Source organism: Triturus cristatus, chromosome 6, assembly GCF_964204655.1.
Source record: "Triturus cristatus chromosome 6, aTriCri1.1, whole genome shotgun sequence".
Classification (NCBI taxonomy): Eukaryota; Metazoa; Chordata; class Amphibia; order Caudata; family Salamandridae; genus Triturus; species Triturus cristatus.
In genome coordinates this window covers 1,832,120,291-1,832,134,734 of record NC_140589.1, presented here as the reverse complement: position 1 = coordinate 1,832,134,734, position 14,444 = coordinate 1,832,120,291, and the positions used below count along the sequence as shown (strand labels likewise).

The window sequence follows — 14,444 nt, the reverse complement described above, 5'->3', positions numbered from 1 at the left end:
GAGGGAGGTCTGCGAGCTAGTTATAACTATGTGTACTAACTCATGCTGTAACAACCCCAAAGGGGGTGTGGAACATACGCAGGGGATTATATGTGTAACATTTGGTGATGTGATGGACCCGAAACACACCTATAGAGGTCTTTCACACACAGACCCGAGCAGAAGCTAACCAGAAATGTATATGCACATCCACTGTATTGTATGTTCAAATTATTGGTTCACATTGGATTAGTATCTTGGGTGCTCTCAAGCAACAACTCCTCCTCTGCCTTTTATGGACTACATTTTTGATATATTCAAACAAATTGTGGAAACCAGCTTTTCTGGTTCATTACAGTTTATGTGTGCCTCGGCAAATGTGTGAAACACCTGTAGAGGTCAATGGTCTGTGCTTTATTTATGTAAATTGCTATATCTCGAAATGCCAAACTGGTTAAAATGTTACCCTTGTTTGCTTAATACCCTTATCTGATGTAAGTGTACTAATACAAAATAAATAAAATGTATTTAAAAAAAAAAAAAGTTTTAGACGCCTATCTGCACAAGCTTCTTATCCAGATATGCAAGTCTAGAAATTGAGGCAGAGTGGAGAGAACCCACTATTTTATCCATGAGAGGATTCCTCTAGGAGTAGAGGTCAAATCCGTTTATTGGTCAAGTACAGATGACACAAGAACCAACTCTACCTGGCTCTCGTAGAAAAATGTGCTGCTCTTCTGCATTGAAGGTGTTGCATAGGGAGTGTGGACATCTTCCCAGGCTCCACATTAACACTGACAGCCCGATTCCGATGCAGTTAGGAAAGGATTCCCACCTAGGGCCTGATTCCGATGCGGTTAGGAAGGCCTCCTAACGGCATTTGCTCTTTCCAAATTGGATCAGGAACGTGTCTTCCAGACCGAGGGCCTGATTAGGATGCGGTTAGGAACATAGGCTCCCATTGAAGTCCAACCAAATCGTATCTGGAAGCATCCAGATGCATCGTATTCAGTCGGTCGGACTCTCCCGATCCAAGTGGTTTGGAAACCATTTCCAAACCGATTCGATCTGGAAGATTTCCTAACCGGATTGGACTCGGGCCCACAGTTGGGTGAAAAGAATGGCAAAGTTATTGGAGGCCTAAAGCAATGCTGGAAAGAGCAGATTTAGGGCTAATCAGATGGTAGAAGTCTACAATGATTATTCAGGTACTTCCAGTATCTACTTTGCTTTATTTATGCACTTCCAAGAAATGCATGAAATGCTCCACCATTATGCAGTATGAACATCTGCTCAAAAACAAGGGAACCATAAATATCAAACTTGTGTGGACAAGACCTTAAAAAAGATAACTACACGAATGATGGGCCCAAAGGAACGGATGCGAGATGCTATATACTCTGGTTACCTACAGATGGACACTAACACAGAACGTTACCCGATATTATAATCATGTCAATGAACAATCATATTGCATACTAAATTACTGTATATGTGTCGCCAGATTGATTCTCATTGTAATCAATGCCTATGCTTTTCAAAATGTCAATAAAATGTTTAAAAAAAAAAAAAAGATAACTACAAACTATGTGATCCAGCTGAAAACAAATGACCATGGCATAGTTCTGGCTAATAATGAAAACGGGGAGGAAGAACGCCAGAGATGCACACGAATAGCAGCAGGCAGAGTATGCAGGCAAGCATAGACGTCTGGCACGAATTCGGCTTCTTTCTTCTTTTTCATGAAATTTTTCAGTTAAAACCCTGATCAATTCTGGGATGCAAACCGTGTACGTTCTAACTACTGCAAACGTGGCAGAGCTGTAACGCACTGGTGATAAATTTGCACCCGATTCCGATTGGCAACTCCCACATTATGCACTTTGTTGGAAACCGGGCAACCGGGTTAGCAGTCACCAGGTTCCCAGCACAGTGGTAGCTTGGCTCGAGCGGTTGGGGGTCAGGCACCGTGTTAAGCGTACGTCACACCCTCACAATAACCATGCGTTCATCCGTTCCAAAAACGACACTACACCGTAAAAATTATGCAAATCAAGTTGAAAATATAAATGTCTTTATCTTATTTTCTCTTAGTTGCAGGTTTCATCACATAAATACAATACAATAGGATTTTCCTTTAAAAGAGCAGGTCAACCAAACAATGCTACTTTGGAATTTCAATAAATAGATTCAGGTCCTCATTAAGCAAAGAATAAATAGATGTGCAATAAATACAGACGGCAAATAAATACAGTCAGACAATAAATACAGTGCAGGAATAAATTAGTGGAAGACAATAAATAAAGCACCCTCAATAAATAAGGTAAAGCAATCAATGACAGTATAGATCAGATCACTTTCATGAGGTAACTTGGTCTTACTTTGCCCATATACAGCTTGTGGTCATTTGGATGGCATGGGTGGTGTCCCACCTAGATTGGTCAAGGCTGGGGCCTAAGCTGAGGCAGAACAAGAGTAACCTAAAGATTTGGCCCTCCAAACTACACAGCCCCTCACAGATGTCACTGCACGAGTCTCAGTTCACCCCTGGCACTCCCAGGCTGGTTCTAACACCCCTCTAACCACTAGGATGGTCTTTCAGGGCTACACGGGGCCTCAGACGCCCCCTCTACCACTTACTGCCCTTTTCACGATGATCGGCTCTGCTCGGCGCCGTGTCGATGTCGTGAGGCGGCTCCGGCTCGATGTCGCTGGGCGGCCTCGTCTCGATGTTGCTGGGCGGTCTCGACTCGATGTCGCTGGGCGGCCTCGTCTCGATGTCGCTGGGCGATCTCGACTCGATGTCGCTGGGCGGCCTCGTCTCGATGTCGCTGGGCGGCCTCGTCTCGATGTCGCTGGGCGGCCTCGTCTCGATGTCGCTGGGCGGCCTCGTCTCGATGTCGCTGGGCGGCCTCGTCTCGATGTCGCTGGGCGATCTCGACTCGATGTCGCCTTCCGGCGTCGCAGGGACACGGCCTCCCCGCTTCCGGGTGTCTCCGGAGTGCGATCTCCACTCCCGACCTCCGGCGCGCTTCACCTCAGTTTCCGGCGACTCCGGTGGGCGGACTTCACTCCACCGTCGACGCCTCACCTCGACCTCGGGTGAATCTCCACTCGACCTCCGGCGCCTCTCCACGACCTCCGTCGGCGCCCTCACCTCGACCTCGGGTGAATCTCCACTCGACCTCCGGCGCCTCTCCACGACCTCCGTCGGCGCCCTCACTCGACCTCTGGCGGCTCCGGGTACGACGTCTGCTTTCTGTCAGCGCCGCTTCTCTACCTCAGGCCCCAGGTCTCCAGGCTTCTCGACGTCAGGACTCCAGGAGGACACCACTGAACAGGTCAGGAACTTGCTGTTCTTCCTCTTTAAGGCCGGTTTCAAATGTTCAGTTCCTTAAGATAGTTCTTCTGGTCTTGGTCCCACACAGGGCTTTAGGCTGGGCTTGGTCAGTAGGGACTAGCATCAAGGGTGGGTTTCTGGATCCCACTCCAAGCACTGGTTTCCACCCCTGCTGCCTTACACCGACCTCCTTCTATATCTGTCCTCTCTCCTCTCCAGTCAGATGCCAACTGCCACTCTGAGATGGCCTCCCAACATTCTAAACTGCCTCCCACTGTCACAGGGTTCTAGAATGTTACAGAAGGTTCTAGAAACCTCCAGTGGGTTCTGGTGATGTCACAGGTGACAATGAGTGGCCACCATTTTGTGTCTCAGGCCCTCAGACAGAAGTTCCAGGGGTAGGGAAAATGGCTCCCTGACCCTGCATCAACACTAAAAAGTTTGGTGGTTCCCAAAAAGGAAAAATTATAACAGGGTTTGAGGCAAAAGTGGGACAAAATAAATAATGATGAGGAGGGACCACCCAAAGGGCTGACAGGTCTAACACGCGTCCCCCCCAGCTGAAAGTGGGGAGAGCTACCCAACCCCTTGGGAGTTCTCATCACTAAGGAGGAAATACCTTGAGAGACCGTCTGCATTGGCGTGGTCCACTCCAGGCCGATGTTCCACCTGAAAGTCCATTCCCTGTAGGGAGATAGACCACCTTAGCAACTTGGGATTCTCCCCCTTCATCTGCATCAGCCACCGAAGGGGTCTGTGATCGGTCTGAACTAGGAAGTGCGAGCCAAACAGGTATGGCCGCAACTTCTTCAGAGCCCATACCACGGCAAAGGCTTCACGCTCTATTGCACTCCACTTCTGTTCCCTGGGAAGTAGTCTCCGGGATAGGAAGACCACGGGTTGATCCAGACCTTCTTCATTGAGTTGCGATAACACTGCCCCAATGCCATGTTCCGATGCATCCGTCTGGACAATGAACTCCTTGGAAAAGTCTGGGGCCCTTAAGACCGGGGCCTCGCACATGGCTTGCTTCAGTTTCACAAAGGCCTGCTGACAAGCCTCCGTCCAGACTACCCGTCGAGGTTGCTTCTTGGACGTAAGCTCCGTGAGGGGGGCCACAAGGGTACCATATCCCTTCACGAAACGGCGGTAATATCCAGTGAGGCCCAGAAAAGCTCGGACCTCAGTCTGAGTCTTGGGGGGTTCCCAGGCCATGATAGCCTCGATTTTCGCCTGGAGGGGTTGCACCGCTCCCCTACCCACCAAGTGTCCAAGGTACACTACCGACCCCTGCCCGATCTGGCATTTACTGGCCTTGATCGTTAAACCAGCGTGTTTCAGGGCCTGGAGAACATCTTGCAGGTGACGCAAGTGATCCTCCCAGCTGTTACTGAAGACGGCAATGTCGTCCAGATAAGCAGCAGAGAAACTCTCCATTCCAGGGAGGATCTGGTTCACCAGACGCTGAAACGTGGCAGGTGCGTTCTTGAGCCCAAAGGGCATCACGCAGAACTGGTAGTGGCCCTTGGGCGTGGAGAAGGCTGACCTTTCCTTAGCTCCATCAGTCAGAGAGATCTGCCAGTACCCGGAAGTAAGGTCAAAGGTACTCAGATATTGGGCAGCTCCCAGCCGGTCAATCAATTCATCCGCTCTTGGAATCGGATGAGCATCAGTCTTGGTTACTGAGTTCAGTCCCCGGTAGTCCACACAGAACCTCAGTTCCGGTTGGGCTCCCGGTGGTGCAGCTTTTGGTACTAGTACCACCGGACTGGACCAGGGGCTGCTGGAAGGTTCAATCACTCCTAGCTCCAGCATCTTAGTGACTTCACTGTGAATTGGCCTTCACCTCGTCTGTCATCCGGTAGATCTTTGACTTCACAGGTGGGCTGTCTCCTGTGTCCACGTCATGGACGCACAGGTGAGTGCTACCCGGAACAAGGGAGAACAACGAAGAGTACTGCCCCAGGACCTGGCGGCAGTCCTCCTGCTGTTCAGGAGTTAGGGACGGGGAGAGAATCACTCCCTCCACCAACCCATCCTTCTCTTGAGACGCAAATAAGTCAGGGAGAGGCTCGCTTTCCACGTCCTCTGCTCCGTCAGTCACCATCAGCAATATGACTTCGGGCCTCTCATAGTGGGGTTTGAGGCGGTTGGCATGCAGCACCCGTAGGGGCTGGCGAGGGGTCTTCAGATCCACCAAGTAGGTAGCCTTACCCTTCTTCTCCAACACCTCAAAGGGTCCTGACCAGCGATCCTGGAGGGCGCTAAGCTCTCCTGGTTCGATCACCCACACCTTCTGGCCAGGCTCCAACTCCACCGGGTGAGCATTGTGGTCATACCACGCCTTTATCACTGCTTGGCTGGCTTCCAAGTTGTCAGAAGCTTGCTTCCACAACTTAGCCATTTGGCTCCGGAAGGCCAGCATGTAGCTCACCACATCCTGGGGAAGCTTTCTGGGAGTTCTTTCCCATCCGACCCTCACCAGGCCGAGAGGTCCACGTACAGGGTGCCCATACAAAAGCTCGAAGGGGCTGAAGCCCACTCCCCTCTGTGGCACTTCCCTGTAAGAAAACAATAGACAGGGTAGGAGGACGTCCCATTTCCTCCGCAGGCTTTCAGGCAGACTTCTGATCATGCCTTTCAAGGTTTTATTGAACCTCTCCACCAGTCCATTGGTCTGGGGGTGGTAAGGAGTGGTGAACCGGTAGGTCACTCCACACTCCTTCCACATGGCCCGCATGTATGCTGACATGAAGTTTGTGCCCCTGTCAGACACAACTTCCTTGGGAAAACCCACTTGGGTAAAGATTCCCATCAGGGCCCTAGCCTCAACAGGTGCCGTAATGGTCCTCAGAGGTATAGCCTGTGGGTACCGTGTGGCATGATCCACCAGAACCAGGATAAACCTGTGACCAGCTGTAGTAGGCGGATCTAATGGACCCACAATGTCGATGCCCACCCTTTCAAAGGGGGTACTAACGACAGGAAGTGGTTCCAGGGGAGCTTTCAGCTTCACCCCAGTTTTCCCACTGGCTTGACAAGACACACACGTCCGGCAATAGGTGTCGGACGACACTTTCATCTGAGGCCAATAAAAGTGTGGGACAAGCCGGGCAAAGGTCTTGTCTTGCCCCAGGTGTCCTGCCAAGGGGATCTCATGAGCCAATTCCAGGAGGAAGGCTCGATAACGTTGAGGGACAACCAAGGCCCGTGACGATCTGTGCATGGGTGCCTTGGGTTCACTGTGGAGGAGGCCATCCTCCCAGTAAATAATGTAGTTCCCCTCAACGTTCCCTGCTGCCTGGGCTTCGGCCTGTCGCCTCAGTCCCTCAAGGGTAGGACACTCCCTCTGGCCCTTGCAGAATTCCTCCCTGGTCGGCCCTCCCTCCACGTGCCACTCGGCCGTGATGGGTAGGTTCTCCAGTTCGGTAACATCCCCCTCCGCGGACTCCTGGTCCACCACCTCCGGTGGCCTATCCGTCACACGGGGCGCGGATGCCGAGGCAGGCTCCTCCTGCCCTCGGTTCTTCCCTTGGTCGGCAGCCGGCGGTGCCTTTGTTCCAGGCTCCCGCCTAAACGAACTCCCCCTCCGGGTAGTCGCAGACCCTGTGCTGACACAGGCCCAGTCAGGTGTACCCAGCATCTCCGCATGAGTCCGGTATTCCACCTCCTTCCAAGCATTATGCTCCATGTCATTCCCCAGCAGACAATCGACTGGCACGGCAGGGCTTACGGCAACTCGAAGCAACCCTGCAACCCCTTCCCATTCAAATGGAACCTCGGCCACCGGATAGTGGCCCATTCTGCCGTCAGCCATCGTGGCAGGGTGGAGTACATGGGGAATCACCTGCTCTGGAGACACCAGTTGGCTACGTACCATAGTCATACTGGCTCCTGTGTCTCTCAGAGCCTCCCCTCTTTGGCCGTTGATGGTGACCCACTGCCCATACTTTGTGGTATTTGCGGGCACCTGGATCTTCGGAACCATCTCCCGTTCTCCCAGGGACACTAAGGTGACACCCACCCACTCCCTTCCCTTATCTAAATGCATCTCCTCCCCGAGCACTACACTAGCTACTCCGGGGGCCTTTCCTCCGATGGGAGGGGGTGGTCTTTTCGGGCACTTCACATCTCCCTTATAGTGTCCGACACCACCGCACTCGTAGCAATGGACAACCCTTGGCTGCTGACTCTGGCCAGGATTAGGGTTTCTGGGTGGGTTAGCCCTAGGGGTGAATCCCGTTCCCTTCCCTTGGAAACTATTTTGGGGGCCTTTAGAGAACTCAGTTTTCTTTTGCCCTCCCTCTTTCTTCTGGGGGGCGCCCTGTCCGGTCTTTTGAGAGTCCCCTCCAGTCGCCCTTGTGGACACTCGGGTACTAGCCCAAATGTCCGCCTCCTCGGCAAGCTTCCGGGGATTGGTCAGCTTGCTATCCACCAGGTGTTGACGCAGGTCAGGGAAACATTTTTTGAGCAGGTGTTCCTTCAACATCAAATCAAACAACCCCTTGTAGTCCCTCACCTCGCTGCCTTGTATCCAACCCTCTAATGCCTTCTTTGCATAGTCCAGGAAATCCACCCAATTCTGTGTGCCCAGTTTGTGGCTACCCCGGAACTTCTGTCTGTACTTCTCGGGTGTTAGTCCAAACTTCCTCACGAGCGCCACTTTCATGGTGGGGTAGTGAGTCTGCTCATCCTGCTCCAGGGCCAATAATGTATCCCTGCCAGCTGGAGGCATGTATTTATACAATCCCCCTCCCCAATATTTCTCTGGAACCCCATGGGCTCTTAAAGAGACCTCATAGGCCGCTAGCCACTTGGCGATATCATCTCCCGCACTATAGCTGGCTACTATGTCTTTTGGCAGATAGGGTTTGGGTTCCCTGGTGATTTCTCTCTCTTCGCTGCCACCATTAGGAACAGTGTGTGCCCCGACCCGTAGGATCTGGAGATCTATCTCCCTGAGCCTCAACTCGTGAGCCATCCTCCGTTCCTCCTTTTCTTTCTCCAGCTTCGCCAACTCCCATGTGAGCTGTCTTTTCTCCCTCCGGTCAGTTAATACTGCTTCTGATAAGCCGCCAATAGAGACACTGCTGCCCTTCCTTGAAAGTGTTCTGGGCCCCTCTAATAGGTTCCCCACCTCAGGTTGGTACAAACCAGCCCCCTCGCTGACAGGCTCTCCATCCCTATCCTCCTTCTCAACCTTACTTTCTCGTCGTGCCTCCCCCCAAGCCCTTAAGCTGGTCTGGAGCTCACCCTTCTTTGCACCTTGGGGACAAAACACCCCCTCTCGCTCACAAAACTCTCTGAGTTGGGCCACAGTGTAAGTTTCCACATCCTCCAATACAAACTCCATTTTGCCCACTCAGGATAGAAGACAGTTGCTTACAGAAGCTATGCAGGGGGGTACCTTTTGTAATGCCTCCTCCCACTACCAGAAGTAAATTTGGAAAAAACAAAACTCAAAATTAGGAAGTCCGCTTGGAGAAAACTCCCGGTGTAGGCCTATGGACTACCCACAGTTATTGTCGAGTAGACGCAAGCACAGCTCTATCCCACCGCTGAACACCAATTTTATGTTGGAAACCGGGCAACCGGGTTAGCAGTCACCAGGTTCCCAGCACAGTGGTAGCTTGGCTCGAGCGGTTGGGGGTCAGGCACCGTGTTAAGCGTACGTCACACCCTCACAATAACCATGCGTTCATCCGTTCCAAAAACGACACTACACCGTAAAAATTATGCAAGTCAAGTTGAAAATATATATGTCTTTATCTTATTTTCTCTTAGTTGCAGGTTTCATCACATAAATACAATACAATAGCATTTTCCTTTAAAAGAGCAGGTCAACCAAACAATGCTACTTTGGAATTTCAATAAATAGATTCAGGTCCTCATTAAGCAAAGAATAAATAGATGTGCAATAAATACAGACGGCAAATAAATACAGTCAGACAATAAATACAGTGCAGGAATAAATTAGTGGAAGACAATAAATAAAGCACCCTCAATAAATAAGGTAAAGCAATCAATGACAGTATAGATCAAATCACTTTCATGAGGTAACTTGGTCTTACTTTGCCCATATACAGCTTGTGGTCATTTGGATGGCATGGGGGGTGTCCCACCTAGATTGGTCAAGGCTGGGGCCTAAGCTGAGGCAGAACAAGAGTAACCTAAAGATTTGGCCCTCCAAACTACACAGCCCCTCACAGATGTCACTGCACCAGTCTCAGTTCACCCCTGGCACTCCCAGGCTGGTTCTAACACCCCTCTAACCCCTAGGATGGTCTTTCAGGGCTACACGGGGCCTCAGACGCCCCCTCTACCACTTACTGCCCTTTTCACAATGATCGGCTCTGCTCGGCGCCGTGTCGATGTCGTGAGGCGGCTCCGGCTCGATGTCGCTGGGCGGCCTCGTCTCGATGTTGCTGGGCGGTCTCGACTCGATGTCGCTGGGCGGCCTCGTCTCGATGTCGCTGGGCGGCCTCGTCTCGATGTCGCTGGGCGGCCTCGTCTCGATGTCGCTGGGCGGCCTCGTCTCGATGTCGCTGGGCGGCCTCGACTCGATGTCACTGGACGATCTCGACTCGATGTCGCCTTCCGGCGTCGCAGGGACACGGCCTCCCCACTTCCGGGTGTCTCCGGAGTGTGATCTCCACTCCCGACCTCCGGCGCGCTTCACCTCAGTTTCCGGCGACTCCGGTGGGCGGACTTCACTCCCCCGTCGACGCCTCACCTCGACCTCGGGTGAATCTCCACTCGACCTCCGGTGCCTCTCCACGACCTCCGTCGGCGCCCTCACCTCGACCTCGGGTGAATCTCCACTCGACCTCCGGCGCCTCTCCACGACCTCCGTCGGCGCCCTCACTCGACCTCTGGCGGCTCCGGGTACGACGTCTGCTTTCTGTCAGCGCCGCTTCTCTACCTCAGGCCCCAGGTCTCCAGGCTTCTCGACGTCAGGACTCCAGGAGGACACCACTGAACAGGTCAGGAACTTGCTGTTCTTCCTCTTTAAGGCCTGTTTCAAATGTTCAGTTCCTTAAGATGGTTCTTCTGGTCTTGGTCCCACACAGGGCTTTAGGCTGGGCTTGGTCAGTAGGGACTAGCATCAAGGGTGGGTTTCTGGACCCCACTCCAAGCACTGGTTTCCACCCCTGCTGCCTTACTCCGACCTCCTTCTACATCTGTCCTCTCTCCTCTCCAGTCAGATGCCAACTGCCACTCTGAGATGGCCTCCCAACATTCTAAACTGCCTCCCACTGTCACAGGGTTCTAGAATGTTACAGAAGATTCTAGAAACCTCCAGTGGGTTCTGGTGATGTCACAGGTGACAATGGGTGGCCACCATTTTGTGTCTCAGGCCCTCAGACAGAAGTTCCAGGGGTAGGGAAAATGGCTCCCTGACCTTGCATCAACACTAAAAAGTCTGGTGGTTCCCAAAAAGGAAAAATTATAACAGGGTTTGAGGCAAAAGTGGGACAAAATAAATAATGATGAGGAGGGACCACCCAAAGGGCTGACAGGTCTAACACACTTGATTTCAGATATTCCAACAGAGCACATCTGATTGTGGGCTACCTGCATAAACAGTTTGCATCAGGTTTCACCTGCTGGAAATTGCGGAGAAAAACTCTGCCTCCAGTTCAACTTGCAGGCTGATTTGGCCAATTTCTTTGCACCTAAAATGGAATTATTGGCCCATATAAAAACAGGGCCCAAATGTATTATGATTACAGCTCCGTTCATTTTCACATTTCCTCTACCTCCTTCTAAAACTACTACAAATCACCTTTAAACAAGAAACAAGGATATGGCTTGAGCAATATAACCACCGATCATGTATACTGCTGATGTCAGTATGAACCAGATTTCACGGTTATGTTTGTGATGTATAAAATAATTTCTCTCTAACCAAAGTGAGATTATACCATTCCTTTACCATAAAAAGTAGACATGAAAATCTTTGTTACATGCATCGTGTGAATCAATTTTTTTTAAAGTACTACTCCCCCAAGCTTAGTAACTGCATAGTCTGGCTAAAGTACACCTGAAAACATCTCACAAAGGTCTCTGCTATAATAGCATGTTGCAACCATCAATGCATAAAACCATCATCTTCACAAACAAATTGTTTTCTAAGATCCCGATAAGTGAAATTCTAACGATCCCTAGGAATGAAGATTAAGGGTACTGTGTGTGCCTACACAGAGCTGCTATGCCCACCCTTTTACCCGGGCGTATCCATGACTTCGATGTTCACTAGATAGTGCTAACTATTGCCTTTTGAAGCAGGTAAGAATGGTAATGGAAAATCTGTGATAGGAGAGGAGGGCTACTCAGACTTAATTATGGACATTAATGTGTAAAGGAAAGGAAGGGAACCAAGGCTGGAGGTAAGATTTCAAGTATCGTGGTCAATACTGAGCACTAGACCCTGCTGCGGAAAACTGCCCTGTACCATTACCCCTTAAACCAGCATAGGTCCTCAGTTAAACTGTGAATCCCTTGGCTTGAAAAGCTGAAACTAGTTATTGATCGAATGTAGTCACTTTCCTAGAATGTGCTGCAGTTCTGCTAGAGGGCTCCATCTAGGTGGGCTCTCGTGTCAGCCATCTTCCCAGCATATATCAAAAGTAGCTCCTGAGCTATACTTCTCTACTTATTCAATCTAAAACATCACAAGATTTTGCAGTTTACAAGCTTGAACATGTGCTAATATCTTTTACCATTTATCAAAACGTTGCCAATTTTTCAGCTAATTGTGAAAGAAAGTAAACAATATAGTAGAACATTTGCTGCTACCCAACATTCAATGCACAGGTTAATTTGCATCAAGGATCTGCCTGGTTAACTTAACAAAAACATTACAGCAAACCAGTATTAGCGACCGGAACACCGGATTTTCTGCCCACTTAATGAGAATAGATTGCAGACTGGTGAACATCCCTTGCTCCCCAAGGCAAAATAAATGTTCCTCACTTTGTTCATCTGTTGCTAAGTTGGATCAACAGCACACCACTGCGTGGGGACAACAATAAACACATGTAGCTCAGAATAGGCTTGGAAATGCACTTGAACTACAGACCTCAGCTAAAGGAGGGAGCATCATTAAATAAAGGGAACGAAAGCAAAGGACTTTTGGAAGCATATCAAAGGCTGAGTGACATGTTTTGTAAAGCGGTGTGTCTTATTTTGAAAGACAAGAGGCATATGCGATGACAGAAGGATCAATTTTAACTCGCAGTTCTAAATGTCACAAGATGGAAGATTACTACTAATCTATCACAAGATCATCAGCAATACTTAAAGAAAAAAACATTGACAAAGATCGAAGCAAGCAGTCATTTTCAAAGTGTATTCAAGGTCAGATTACTTGGTCTACTTACCACAAAGAAATTCGCCTTTTTAATCTGGTTCACCCATACTGGCTACAGTCAAATGCAGTTCAAAAGTAATCTTGATTCAGCCACAAAATGAGATGCATAATACTTCAAGACGACTTCTCTACAACAACAAAACAAAAATAGCAAAAATATACACTTTTGCAAATCAATGGAATGCAGAGAATCTGCAAAGTTTTGCAGACATTTAACATTTGTGCACTCGGTCCATACATCATGCACAACAAGGAGGCAAGAGTAAAGCTTGGAGTAAAAATGGAAGAAGGTTTGCTGCTTGACATGGGAATATTAGTCTTCACCCACTGTGTAGAAGGATATTGTATTAGGCTGTCTATTTTGAACGTTAACTTAAGCTCCAATTGTGGATAGCTAATTTGTTCAACATTTCCGTCACCAATTCTGGGCCAAGCTAGGGGCTCCTGTACTTTTTCTTCTTTCTAATCATTGCTTTGTTGATCTACACATGGATGCCTTTTCTGGTGTTACGTTGAGGTGCAAACACTATTACATGAAATCAAGCCACAGCTCTCTAGAACCATCACCCTATTAATAGTGTCTCTGGTTCACATGCAAGTACTCTCATGTGTGTGTTTACCTCCTTATCTCTCCACCATTCGCCTGTCCCTGCTCAGATGCGGACTATTCACTACTCTACTTATTCATGCTTCACCGAGTGCCATAAGAAGAAAATAAAACCCACTCGAACAGTAGAAAAGGGATACTTTCATAGCCTACAGAAATAAACATTGGAAAATAAAAACGGAAGGAAACAAAATAAGAGTTTTGTTTCTATTGCTTTTTATGCGAATACTAATCTACTGTAGTGGGGAAAGAGACATAAAATGTAAACTCCTCTTGCCTAGCTACTCAGAGAGCAAGCATTGGCATAGCCAATAGGTCTCGCCTTTGAGATCTTATACGTTTTTAGTCGTGCAGCACACAAGCTGCGAGGTTACAAACATCAGAAAGTACATTCAGCAGCCGGTCACATTTCATGTATCAGCGGCAGGACCAGAATACTTCTACCCTACATGCCCTGTGAGAAGGATTAAGCAAGAACATTACCAACAGAGATGTGGTGGGTGCGAAGGAGACATGGAAGGCAGCAAGGCAAGGGGTGCCAGCCAATGCGGGAACCTGGTCCATCAAACGGGAGGTCGTGACTTGAACCATGCAACAGGCCTCATGCACAAATGCATGTACTCAGGTGATGTGTGATCTTTGGATTAAATGGGAAATTAATGGCCATTGATTTACAAGATGGTTTGAGTAAACTAAATTTGGAGCATTCTTTTTTTTCAATATTAAATTGATGTGTGTCCAAAACATCTAGAAGGCAGCTAGACACCTGCTGCTCTGCACTGGCATGATGAGATGCCAACTGACGGCAGCCAGTCACCCTGCACCAGCTGCTGAAGGCAGCCAGTCACCCTGGTTCTCTGCACTGGCATAGTGAGATGCCAACTAAAGGCAGCCAGTCACCCTGCTTCTCTGCACTGGCATGATGAGATGCCAGCTGCTGAAGGCGTCCAGTCACTAGCATGATGAGATGCCCACTGAAGGCAGCCAAAGACTGAAAGATTGAGATGAAATGAGTGACAGGTTGAGAAAAGGGCAGCCTCTGCTGAAAGGAGGGACAGAATGACGAGGGGATAGCCCGTGTAGTACAGTATGGCAGTGCCACTAGAAGACAGTAGCAGGAGGATTCCACTAAGAAGCTGAGAGCC

The 14,444-nt window shown here is 49.4% G+C and overlaps 1 protein-coding gene across 11 annotated transcripts in view; it reads right to left on the bottom strand.

Moving 5' to 3' along the window:
• Positions 1-14,444, bottom strand: part of AGBL5 (AGBL carboxypeptidase 5) — a 468,371-nt gene that overhangs the window by 378,376 nt on the left and 75,551 nt on the right. For 8 of the 11 annotated variants that reach the window (XM_085613234.1, XM_085613239.1, XM_085613240.1 and 5 more), the window contains one exon: positions 12,703-12,820. The exons of 2 other annotated variants lie outside the window; for them this stretch is intronic. The gene's annotated coding sequence lies outside the window, so the exon portion shown is untranslated. Of the gene's footprint in view, positions 1-10,894; positions 10,980-12,702; positions 12,821-14,444 lie in introns of those variants that run through there. One more of the 11 variants, XM_085613237.1, reaches the window with a different exon arrangement.